Raw genomic sequence first — 13,458 nt, forward strand, 5'->3', positions numbered from 1 at the left:
AGATTTGACCTGTCTAGTGTGTGCTCAACTGAAATATCCACTTCTCTCTGCAAATTACCAGCGCATTTGCATATTCATAATATCAATTTGAAGTACAGGCAGCACCATGTGAAGTGTCCCTGGGAGCTGTAATTAAAGTTGACAAAATCAACAGCAGATTACATTTAGAATGAATTAACTAGCCGCCTGGGTTTTACACTATGCATTAAGGGTGCTTATGTGCAGAGGGTGGCTGCAGAAAAGAAGAGATGAAAAGATTTGGCGAAGAATCCATTCGTAGAAGTTTAGAAGAACCATAGGAATCTATCAAGTCGATCGAGGCGGCAATAGGTTTCCTTTTCTAAAATTTTCCAGATGAAAATGCGTTTTTATTGCTCAAATTGTCATGCAGAGCATTAAGAGGGGGGGGGCATGGCTTTACAAGTGTTTGGCTTCTGATGAAACAAGGAGGAATAGTTGGAGGCAAGCAGAAAATATAAGGGGAAAAAAAAAAACTTCTGTGAAGAATGACACTTCCTCAAGCATCGGTGGTGCTCCTTTACTCTGGTGCTTGCCAGTAACCATGACAACGGCTGCCTTGACAGTGTGTGCATATGGCGCAGCTCTACCAGCTGGTGGGAACAATGTTTGAACTAGTACATTGAGATCCTGAGCAAACAAGAGGAAAAGTCAGGAGGCAGACAGAAAAGTCAGCTTAGAAAGAAAAAAAAAAAAAAAAGGGGGAAGGAGAAGAGAAAAAGTTGCCATGTTTTAACCCCCACCCCCCACCCCCACCAGGGAACACCGCCACCCACTGATCAATTATGAAAAGGGAGAAGGAGAGGCAAGAGAGGGGGATGACTGCTCAGGCGGAGCCAGGGCTTCTGATCTGAGGTAAACAAACACATTAAGCTGAGTCTGGGTCTTAACTGCATTGATCCGTCTCCTCGGTGAAAGGAGTCTGCTGTCTGTTGTTTGTGTGGTGTGTGTGTGTGTGTGGGGGGGGGGGGGGGGGTGTTTGACAAGTGCAAGCAGATCCCTTCTTCAGATCAACACCTGCAACGGCATTTTTAAAGTCCCATCATCCCTTGATCCATTTTCAAAACCCTCTCAGTGGTTTCGTAATTATTATTATGCAGGTGTGTTTTAAGCCAAAATCCCAAAACCTGTGTTGTTTTTCGAGGACATCGTTTCTGCAGAGCGGCGGTAGTTGATTAGAAATTCACTTCTGAGTTGTGGTCGGGACCGTTGGCGCCAAGCGCTCCGGCTCCAACCAAATGAGGTTAATTCGGTTGACATTTTTTCGTATACAGCTACAGCTACGGTAAGCAGCTATTGGTCCGCGTTGGTCAGAGTCAACGTTTCTATGGCAACAACTCTCGACAACCAGGAGTGTGCTCGATCGAAGTCCACTTGCAAGCAGGTTACACGAAATCTGTCAATCAGATCTTTTGAATATTTGACGTGGGGGACGAGGTGGAACCATCTACTTTCATTGATGCCTCTAATAACTTGAATAACTTTTACTACAAAAACATGTTAAAAAAGTGTAGCAGAGCAAGGTTGGTTATTCTAATCAATACAATGACTGAGTAACAGCTGTTTATTTCTAAATAGAAGTCTATAGGATTCTGGCTTCTTGGATACTTGGGTACTTCCTGTTTGGAACGCGAGGGGTCACCCATTCCGTTGGTATAACAAATAGGATCTTTTTCAAACAGTCCGATTCACAATAACTTTAGTGAAAAAAGTAATTAGAAATTCAATTTTAAGCTCAATTCTCTTTAATGCATCTCCTCTATCATCAGAAAAAAAGCGTTAAAAACAAGCTTTTGCAGGAATAAAGATGTTTTCATTGTTTTCAATGTGGCTCGAACATAAAATGACGAAACAAATTCCTCGACTGCAGCCTTTTGCTAATGAAAACACAGGGCCTAATTAATCTGGCCATGATTGGTGAATCAAAGTAATTATAAGGCTTATTGAGTCCTGCACACAGCAGTTAGTGGGAAAGCTGCTTGATGAGAGCGGCTGAAGGCAGCTGTCAGGGGGAAATGTTTATTCATGTGTGAATCAATAATGACTCGCTGTGTTGCGGCCAAAGTCAAGAGAGTGACTTGATATATTACACGGAGTACAAGCAGAGTTTTTCACTTCTCTTCCAATATCTGGGCCAAGTAAATATGGAGGGGAAGTGGACGCTTCAGAGAGATCAAGGCTTATTAAAAAAAAAGAAAAAAGAGAGAGAGAGAGAAACGAGACGTTTCGCCAAACACACCGCGGTCCTTATCAACACTGGACAAACTTTTCGACTTATCAGGTCTGTCACCTCTTTCCCGTGGCGGTGGGGTTGGCCACTTTTTCAGAGAGTCTGTGATCGCGTGGAAAGTAATGGAGGAATAAAAGTTCTGCCACCTTACTTTTACCAGCTCCGAGTATTCAAGCCATTACAGAAAAGAAAAAAAAAAAAAAAAAAAAAGCACCAATTTGTGCCACCCACTTTTCGCCTTTCACACAGACGGTGAGCTAAAGCCCATCTGAAAGCGGGAAAGTCGGCAAATGCCAAAGGAAAGTCATCAAAAGTTTGCTGAAAAGCAAGGAGCGGACAAAAAAAAATAAAACACAAGACGAGTGCCGCCTATTTAACCGGGGTTGCTATGCACGAAAAAATGACTTCCCCGGTCTATTAATGCACACATTGTATAAACAGCACAATGTGACACATTCTTCAGAATGAGAGAACCAGCCAGACAGAGCAAAGGAGAGAAAGAGCCGGGGCCCGCTATATAAATAACAAGGCACTCAGAGGCATATTTGATGTTGATATCCATCACTGAGGCTGGAGGAGAAGAAGAAGAAAAAAAAATAGAAAAAGGAGGAGAGGGAAAATAACACAGAGCAACAGAGACCGCGACACGGGGATCCTTATGAAAATAAGATTCAGCCCAAATGGATCTGCTGTAATTGGTTTCAGATAGTGAGGTCAGGAGAAAGGCGATACAGACAACTATTATGTGAAACGGACTGAGAAACAAGAATGTTTACACAGGCATTCCTCCCCTACATTAACAGGCATGCAGAGATCACTGGAGAGGTTGACAGAAAGAGGAGGAGGGAGACGGACCGGTAAGAAAAACAGCACCCCCCCCCCCCCCCCAACTTTTCCCTCTCTTTATTTTACTTTCCTACCCTCCGCACACAACACAACACAACGCGCACCCTGTAAGAAGCATGCAAAGATCCTCAACAAGCATGAAACACATTAGCACGCCCTTCACAACCATCGCAAATCTGCAGATTGCTCATTGACAGAGGTGCTGGCACAAAGAAATAAGCCACCCGTGAAGAATGTCAGTCTTTCCAAAACCCACACGGAGACTGCACAATATGCAGCCGTGACATTGGGATGGGATATATATTTGAAGGGCTGTGACATGGTGTTTGGACAGTGCAGATCTCCTGCTAGCCCCCTAGTCACTTTTGGGAGTTGTTGTTATTAAGGGGGATATAGGTGATATTGGGATGATGACACAGGTATGTAATAAGTTTCCTTCAACGCTCAACTCTCCGCTCAATTGCGTTTTTTTCCCCCCCTCAGAAAGCAGGAGTAAACACTCCTGTGTCGGTTGTTGATCAAGAAGAAATGGGCTTGCGTCATGCTATCAGAGGGTTGTCGGTGGTGTGCTGAGCAGATGTTTTGTGTATCGGTGTATGTGTGTGTGTTTGTTGTAGGGACTTAAGTGTTGCTGCTGAACACCGCGCTGTAGGCCAGAACAACTCCAGTCGGGCTGACAGCTTTGACAACTCTCACACACATACGCAAGCACACAAACACAGCCTGCATTGTCAAGCTTATCTTTCTGCGCTTCCAGGAAACAGGCTGAGAGGGGTTGTGGGGCGGCGGCGGCGGCAGTGGGGTGAATGAGAAACTGTGCGACTCTTTATCAAGCTGGAGGGGAGTCGCATGCCACAGAAAACAAGGGGAAAACAGTTAAGCCGAGCAAACAAACACGGCTGATTTGAAGGAGGCGTTGGAAGGGGAGATTGGACTGACACTCCAGAACATTTACACCAAACTACTTTCTATGCAAGAGGATTCATGGATGGATGGAGGCAGATTTGGGAAGGGGGGCTGCCTGATAGGAGGACAGATGAATATGAAGAAGACTAAAAACACTAGAGGAGTTGAGACAAATCAGCTTTTTTCCCCTTTTTTTTAATAAAAAAACATTTGGTAAGAAAAAAAAAACAAAAGCTGGAAATTCTCCTGTTCTTCCAGACGAGTTGGGATGTCCGTTAGCACGTTCGTTAGCACGTTCGTTAGCATGTCCGTTAGCACGTTCGTTAGCACGTTCGTTAGCACGTTCGTTAGCACGTTTTGCATTCCAATGTACAGTATACAAATACAAAAGTAGTATGTGGAAGAAAAAAAAAACACGTGATTACAAATGATCAATAGTCACCTGTATCGGGGTTGACCCGTCCAGGTGCTGCAGGTGTTTTGGTTTCCTGGGCGTATTAAGGGTCGCAGAGAGGAGTGTAGGGTTCAAGGAGCGTCTTAAAGGGGGAGCACGTGTTGCTTACATATCAATTGTATGATCAAACGTGCTTGTGTTAAATGTATTGTTAAGTATTCTTAAGGCTAATGTGTGTTGCACGTACATATGACATACCAGTGAAGCTGTTGTAAAGTGTCTTTACGTAACACTCTAGTCCTTAGTACTAGCGCACCTATGAGCCGTAGTCACTACTGCTCTTCCAGCTAGATACTGCAGGTAATAAATGGGCAAACCTGTAAAGGGTACGCAGGTGTCCCGCACGAAACATCAACTTCGTAGACGACGCGGTGAGCCCATAGGACCATAATGACAACGCACATTTTTTTCAATGGGCATGATACGGGCAACAGGGTAAGAAAGAGTGAAGTAGGTGAGCTATGGGCGTGTTGTACAGCTTTTTTGACGCTCTCAAAAACTGCACATGGGTCATATGAGTGCTCTTCCTGTGAAAGGTGCCTCATCCATGCACACCGTGTACAGGTTTACCCGTGTTTCACCTGAGGACAGCCCCCCCATCTATTTGTATTGGCAGTTGTGACTGAAGCATCATGTAAAGCCGCCATTCAAACATGACTTTACATACAGACGGCTGCTTTTGCTAAAAACAGACTAATCACCAGCAACTGCTATAACTTATTTATTAGGCACTCATCGTTTAAAGTTGTAAGGACTTAAAGCCACACCTCTGCAAAAAAATAAATAAATAAGTGCTGAAAACAAAATATGAGAGCTGTTCATATTTAGGAGCTCCGGGTTCATCTCCAAGGCTTATGTGAAGAGCAAGGATGATTTATTTGTTCAAAGGGGGGGAGAAAAAGGTGGAGGACCTGCTCAGAACTGTGCATCCTTTAGATCCAGAAGGAATGAAAACACATTCAGGAGATGAAACTGCTGACTGATTCATCTCGTTTCTTTTCCTTTTTTTAATTTCTTTGCTCCTCTCCGTAGCTGGCTGTGAATATTCAAAACTAAAAGCGCTGTCTGGAACACTGCATGCTCAACAACAGCCTAAAGAATGTGCGCCGCGGAAACTAAGCGCTGAAAGTCCCATGTTCCAGGAGAAAGTGCTTTTAAGTGAAAGGAGGCCGGCTGATCACGAGTGGGTAATCAGAGCCACATGTCGACTGATATTTTGTCAAGTCGATTTTAATCAAATTAAGATTCGAGTCTGACTCGAGTGGAAATCATGTGACTGGAGTTCATGCCGCAGCAACACAGCTGTTGTCGGAGAATTCCCACATAGACGTGGAGCACAAACATCTGCGAAGCCTTTTTCCCTGTCTTGCTTTTCTCATTTTCTCCCAGATAAAACAACAACAGACTATAGGAGGCCAAGTCAACACCTCAACCTTTCAATGGTAGAAATATTTGACAGAAACGTTTACATTTTAGCTATGATAAGTCCAAAATGTAAATCAGTGTAGTGAAAGTGAAAAATGACGTTTAATGCATGACGTTTCCACGTTGTTCTAAAAAACCAAAACTTAAACAAAAAATCTCATTTCTCATGAACTTCCTAATGGTGCGTTGATTGGAAGACAAATATTTTAATCCAATAAATCCTTTAAAAGTTCCGACAGAAGTGTGTGGGTGATTTCGCAGACATCATGAGGCGGAACGAGACGTGAAGCTGAGGGGAGCGAGAGACGATGGGAAGTCTGAAGGAGTAATGAGCATCCGAATGTACGACTCGATAAATCATCGGTCCGTGGAGGATCATCCGCTCGGGCCTCAGGACGGCGTTGGAAGGATCCAGCAGAACAATGGGCTTCTGTGTTCCCGTCTGCCTCTCTGCTACTTTGTCTTTTACTTTCAGGCTCCACAGGCGGGAGTCAAAGTAAACTCTTCAAGTCGTCTTTTTTCCTTAGCTGGACATGCGTTTGTGGACGGATCTCTGCATCCTTTCTTTTTTTTCTACTGTCTCCTTCATTTAGAGTATTAGGGCCACAACAAAAGAAAACAAATAAACAAATAGATCAGGATCAAGTCGTAAAATTATAGGAATAATGTCAAAAGTCAAAGGTTTTACAATAAAGTTGTAAAACTGCGACAAAAAAGTCGGACAATTACGAAAAAAAAAGGTCAACAATTTATGAGGACGAAGTCATGAACTCAGGATTCCAAATGTCATTAAAATGTTTTACAAGGACGGTGAGTTTTTTCAAAAAGAAAATGTCACATTTAGCTTTTAAAATGTTTCAATGAAGACAATCGAACATTGAGCATGGCTGTTTCCTTGTAAAAAAAGACAAAACTAACTTCTTAGTAACTCTGCAGTAAGTTACCCGTTTTAAGACAATATATTTTGGATATACGTTGAGTCATTTGATCTTGAAAACATCTTATTTTAAAGAATCTCTCTAATAAATCAAATTCTTATTCATTTGCATCCAATTTTCAAATATCCTTTGTCAAAACCAGTTTAAAAGTGTAAAATTGAAGATGTTTTTTCTCTTGTAATAAGTAAGGACAGTTGGGCTAGAAAAAAATGACATATTTGGGGGGTATAAATATACATAAAGCTGCACGATATCAGGAAATCTCACGATTTGCAATATTAGTGATCAATATTGCGATGAAGATATAACTTGGGATACATGAACAAAAAGCTAAACAACTAAAAAAAATCATTTCCATTTCACTGCAACAGTTTAATTTAAATATGAGTCAACATAACTTAATTTACACTCCAAATGTCGTCTACATTGGAGGCAAAGATCAAACATAAACGGCTCCATCCGATTGGTCAAATGCATAAAGGGTTTTATTTGATACGTTAAATACTTCAAGCTGCCAAAAGTTTATTTTGTTCAATTTAAAGTTACCATTTATTGCAATTATCCCAAACTTTTGCGATATGCCTTTTACACAGCTTGATTTTGCGATAACAATAAATTATATCATTTTTTTGAGCAAAACACATTTCAAATTTATTAATAATATTTTTCCAATTACCAGACCAAGACCTAAATATGAGTGTATAAAGCTAATTTCAATGTTGACCTTTATCTTAAAAGAGGAGCACATCACAGAATATTTAAGAAATCTTACCAAATCCATTTTTACCAGCTCCATTGGCAGATTATTTTCACTTGTAGCAAAGAATCTTAGGTTCTATACTGTTGAACTTGTTTTAAGAAGCCCATTTTTCCCGTCTTTCCCTTCTTCCATCTGTTCTCCCTTGTGCTCCCCATCTCACATTATTCACTCCCTCATCTCCTCTCCACCCCCCCGCCTCTTGTTTATTGATTCTCTAGATGAAGAATTCCGAGGGTGACGGATTGTAACACACAAGCATCAAATTATTTTGGGGTGTGCTTATTTGCCTTCCCCTTGCATCTATTTGGCCTGTGTCTGTAGACAATTATGCCTAGCCAAGCCCCAGACTCAGGTGCTAATAATGAAGGACAAATAGAATCGTATGTGTAAACTTCTCCCTCTGATGAAAATTTATATTAACTTTCTACCACAGTAAACAGAGCTGCATAGCTACACCGTCCCCGGAGGACTGACGAGATGAATCTGCGCTCCTAAACCCCAGAAAGAAAGCTTGGGTGGAGGAAAAAAAACACCTTATTTTCTGCTCCAAAAAAAAAAAAAAAAGTGTTTGTTTTGCTGATTACAGATCAGAAAACTGTCTGCTAGCTGGAGAATGGATATGCATCAACATGTATGAGGCCATGATACGAGTCCACATGTGGTTATCGTTCACTGCAACCATTTACCAACGTCCCATCTGCAGAAATATGCAGCATGGAGGGACCTCTTTCAACCTTTGCGGGCACAAACTGCCTGGTTTGGCATCCTTCACTCAGATTGCCAGTTTAAAAAAAATGGATTCCTCCCACTTCTTAAAGATTTTCTATTTTAGAAATTTTATGAAGCCTTGAAGTGGGACCGAGCCAAACAACACTGTCTACCAGATGTCTCTTCATTGCTTCATCACATGTGAGACAAATGACCCTCCCCATTTTCCTGCTCCTTGTTCCCCCAGCCTTCTGTGGCACTGCACTTAGATAAGATGACAGGAGGATCATTGAGTCAAAGTGTATCTACCGCTGCTCCAAAATGACTCCTTTATAGCCTCTCTTAAACAAAATAAAAGCAGAGACGGACAAAGGGAAAAACACAGGGAAGCGGTTTGTGATTGCGGAGCGACGCGGGAGTTCTGTTCGCATGGAAGGTCAAGTGTTATCCTCGCAGAAGCAAAGCAGTTATTTACGCTAAAGTTTGGCTAACTTTTAGTTCGACAAACACACTCATCGCTGCATCTTCAAATACATCTACTGACAATTGTGACCCCGCGCCCCCAACCCCCTATGTAACCGGACCACAGAAGCCACATGGTCGGATAGATTACACACATAGACGGCAGTCGCCATAAACATAAGACGGTCTTGATGGAAACTGGGTCCATCAGGTGCTTCAAAGCAGAAATGCAGATCATTTGTGAAATTGTCAGACAAAATATATCGAGGGGACATTTTGCTGACCAATTCATGGCAGAGGATTTGATACAGTACATGTTCAAGGTCCTCATTTTACAGAAAAACACCAGGGTTGGTGAGCATGGGGGTTGACCATGGGAGCTGCGAGCTTTTGGGTTGTCTGGGCCCCTTGGAGGCATCTTAAGGTGTAGATGTGTTTGGGAGGTCTTCTGAGGATTGCAAAGCCACGATTATTGTGTGTGTGGTAAGTGTGTTGTGAAGAATCCATAAAATTAATGTAAGTTGCACGCTATTATGTTGTAAGGGTGATGCAATAAGTACAGTGCGAGTACTGGCCCTCTACTGACCTCACAGAAATGCCATAAGCATGGGGCGTGCACAGGATAGGGCCAGTATGACACCTGATTTCCTTATTCTTTACCAGGCAGGCTACGCCCAAGGGGCCAGCACTTTTCATGTAAACAGAACTTATAACCCCTTGTGCAGTCAGCAGAATTTGGAGGGGTCAAAATGGGAAACGACATGCCCGTGTCTCACTTTCTTCACCCTTACTTAACGTAGCGTTGTGAATATATGTTTATCTACGACCGGTTGCCTGCAGCATCGCCATGGTGAACAAACATTTTCCTTTCCATGGGCTCACAAAGCGATCTACGTCTTTGATATTTTAAGCTGGTCACCTAGTATCCTGTACAGGTTTGCCCATTTTTCGCACACAGGCGGCCTGTATCCACCCGAAAGCGTGGTTGTGACAAAGGCCTACACCAATGACCTATACCAAATGTGAACAATCAATCAATCTTTTTCTCTCACGTCTTTACAATGCATTAATCTTGTTTTAAACAATAGGTACAAAAATAAGATTATAACCTTTAAAAAGGAAAACGTTAATAGAAGTAAATGATTTTAGATCAGTTGAATAAGAACTAATAAACACATCAATATAATGGGACGGCAGATTTACTGTCGTCACTGTGATCCGACTGACTGGTTCTGACTGTCCTGTGGGTTCTGCTGCTGTGGGTCAATAGTGTCCATCAATCAGGCTAATAACCCTTTAGTCTATATGTTCTACCATAATTCATCAACTATATACGCAATTAACGTAATTCCAACACTTTACAGTCGTGAAGTCTTTACGCAATCAACATAAATCAGCTGATTCTGTGGTAGAGAAAAGCGACTTTGACCTGGTCTGGAACACTTTACATTAATGTGTTGCATAACAATGCAAAGCCAGTAAAAAATAATAATAAATAAAGTCTTTTTTTGGGTCAAAATGAGCTGATTCACGATCAACGATAAACGATTGAAGAGTTATACATGTCAAGGAGCAAATGTTATTGTGGTGTGGCCGGCAACATAAAAGGAAGGAAGAGTCGTCCCCTTTTAGCAGGCTACTGGTTACTTCCAGTTAAGGTTTGTCTCATCTGCAAATGAATTTGTCATAACTTCATTTTGGTTGTTGTGTCTTCACCTCCTCAGTGAGAACTGCGTCTTCGCTCATGCATTCATCTGCTGCATCCACCGGTGGAACGGTTGCAGATCACATTCACTCCCCTTTCTCTTTTATTTTTTATCTCCTTCCTAATGTAACACTTATCTTTTCCTGTGCTCCTCTTCTCTTTCTTCTAACTGCTCTGCGTTGTGGCTCGGTCATCGTCTTTTGAATATTCTAATTAAAGCGATGTGTGTTTGACCTTTAAGTGAGCAGGAGAAGATATAGTTATCTACTTTCCACTTTGACACCCTCCTTCTGTCAATCAGTAATCAACTCCCTCCTTCTTAACAAGAGCTTCTTCACGATGTGGATGAGTAAAGGCACGAAAAAGAGGTATGAGACTTGAAAGCATAAATGCGTTCCATGCAAATAGACACCAAAGCAAACACAGGAGAAAGAGACGCATTTTTTTTCATTAATCCGCAGCAGGCCTGGCTGCGCCTTAGTTCCATAAACAAAAGCCTATTTTTTTTTTTCCCCCCCGAAAAGCGTTCTATAACACGCCTCTGAGAACAAGCAGGCGTGAGCAAAATCATACTTCTTACTTTGGTTCCTGTAGTCGCCTTTTTCCCTCAAAAATGCTAATCTTTCATTGAATCAAGAATGGAAATTCAGAAGGAATGCTTCTTTTTCAATTTCATGCTGAAGTAGCTCAAGTTAGTGGATGTAATTTCTCCAAACAAGGAAATTTATCACTCTGTTTCACACTTAGTCTGACTATGTGGGGTGGTGCGGGGGGCTTCTTTCTGCTACTTTTTTCTGGGGCTTTTGATAAATGTGCTAAAAACATGATCACTTCCTTCATAGCTCTCCGTATAAAGACGGAACAATCACCGGCGTTATCAGAACAAGAAAAGACTTAAATCATAAAAAAACAAGAGACATATAATTCATCATTCTGACAGGGGTGGAACCAAACAAAGAACAAACTATGAGAAGACTAGAGGTTATTTTATGTCTGTTTTTTTTATCAGAATCTTCAAAGTAATGTTGGAAATTCTCCTGGTTTAACGAAACTGTATTTTCTCTGACAAACTCCCACAATTCATTTTGTGCAAATTAGGTTTATCGGGTTTGTGGGAAATTGGATGATGAAGTCCAAACAGGTAAAAGAAAGAAGAATAGCATCACAGAAACAATACCACGCATGGCCAAGCCCCACCGGGCTAATGTATATTTATCATGTAAACTCCCGATAAATGCATATGCAGAAACAATCAAATCTGTGGGTTTCTATTAGAAGATTCTGCCCTATGGACTCAAGCGTGAAACCAATATCAGCTTAGTGTCTGCTCAAGCTTGAAGTGCTGCGCTGAGCCCACAAAGCATGTTCTGCATATGCTCATGGGCGTCATTTTTATCAGCGTGGAACAAGCAGCTTTCCACTGCTATCACGCATCAATTTGTGCAAGTTAAGTCTTCAGTGTGGGTAAATAAGCACTGGTTAAGTCCTGATGAAGAATGGCAGACTGTTTGAAAGTACAGTAACGTCTATCGGGGCCTGTCTATTTGCTGAAAAGGAGGTAGGACTTCCTTCTTGAGATCATCTCTAGAAAGTTCTGTTTACTTCTCTGAAAGCTTTTTTTTGCGCTAATTTTGTCCTGCAGCAGTTCTAGACTACAAGGACCATTTTTCTTTCTTACTGTGCGCCTTTGAGAAACAACTTTTACCTCCGCTACATGCACAAAAACTCACCAGAACTTGCAGACGCCTAGTACCCGGTAAAAAGGAAATTTGGACCAAGTGAACAACACCCTCCCAGAAAAAATGATGACATCACAGCAGGCAAAAACATCACCTAAAAAAAGTTGGAAGGGGCTAAAATCTCCTATGTAAACAAACAAAAAAAAGTTTAAAATCCATTTACGCTACCAAAACACAAGTTATAGAAGTATTATGGGATGGCACCAGGACGGCGTTTTGTGGCAAAGTGTAAAAATAGGTGAATCTTACATTTTTCCACAGTATATGAAAGAAGTGTTTTGTTTGAGCGATCCCCACGAAATTTCACACACACAAGCCACCAGGCTAAGTCTACAACCATAATTGAAGTTCTGTTGACCTTTGAACTCGGGAAAAGACCGCCCTCTTGAATTTTCAAAAAAAAAAAAAATCCTCCTTAGTACCAGCTACAAAAATATTGGTTTTAAAGTGTGTCGTTTGTAACCCTTGTGCTATCCTAGGCACTTTAACATTGGGAGTTGGGTCATGTAGACCCACTAGACAGTGCGCTGAACCTTTTTTCTTCAATGATTTGTGATGATTGTGATTACATGAAATCTTTTCACCTTTATCATGGTAAGAATAACACATCAATGTAAGGGTGGGGTCATCTAAGATAGCAAAAGGGTTAAAGGGCGTTAGTGTGGCGAGGTCGCAAAAGTGGCGTTCCCCTGTTGCTCTGACATTTTTTTAATGGAATAATGTGAAACTTTAAAGCATGAATCCCAAACTCAAGCCAAACAAAATAATATGACATACAGTATGAACATATTAGGAATGTGAGCGTGGTAAACAAACAAACCTCAGTTGCTGAGGAAATGCAAATGTTTACTTGTGTTACTGTTGCTATGGAGATAGATTTATAAGAAAAGCCGCTTTTTGGGAAAAAAGTGATTTATTTGTATTTTTATTTTTAACCGAATTTGTCACATGCAGCTCTGACCCGGGTGACGGGGGCAGAGCGGGAAAGCCAGTGAGGGTGGGTCAAAAGTGGGCGGCGAGGGCAAGTAGCACCTACAACACTGCTTGCGGCTTCAATTGTTTTTACTTCCACAGACAAAGAGGAAAAACCTGTCAGAACCTTTTATAAAGATGGCAGAGCATCTGTAAACTCTCGTCTGAAACCCCTAAAATCCTGCAGCTTCAGCCCCAAAGCCTGCAGTCAGGAGAGCCAAAGCTTGCACTAAGTGACATGTCAGTCCGTTTGTCTGTTTGAAGCGTCCAATTCTACCTCCCCAACCCCAAGCCC

At 41.7% G+C, this 13,458-nt stretch overlaps 1 protein-coding gene across 16 annotated transcripts in view; it reads right to left on the reverse strand.

Annotated features, from left to right (window-relative positions):
* Positions 1–13,458, reverse strand: part of foxp2 (forkhead box P2) — a 119,614-nt gene that overhangs the window by 51,282 nt on the left and 54,874 nt on the right.

The sequence above is a fragment of the Oryzias latipes genome, chromosome 23 (genome assembly GCF_053564925.1).
Source record: "Oryzias latipes strain Hd-rR chromosome 23, Olatipes_Hd-rR_3.1".
Classification (NCBI taxonomy): domain Eukaryota; kingdom Metazoa; phylum Chordata; class Actinopteri; order Beloniformes; family Adrianichthyidae; genus Oryzias; species Oryzias latipes.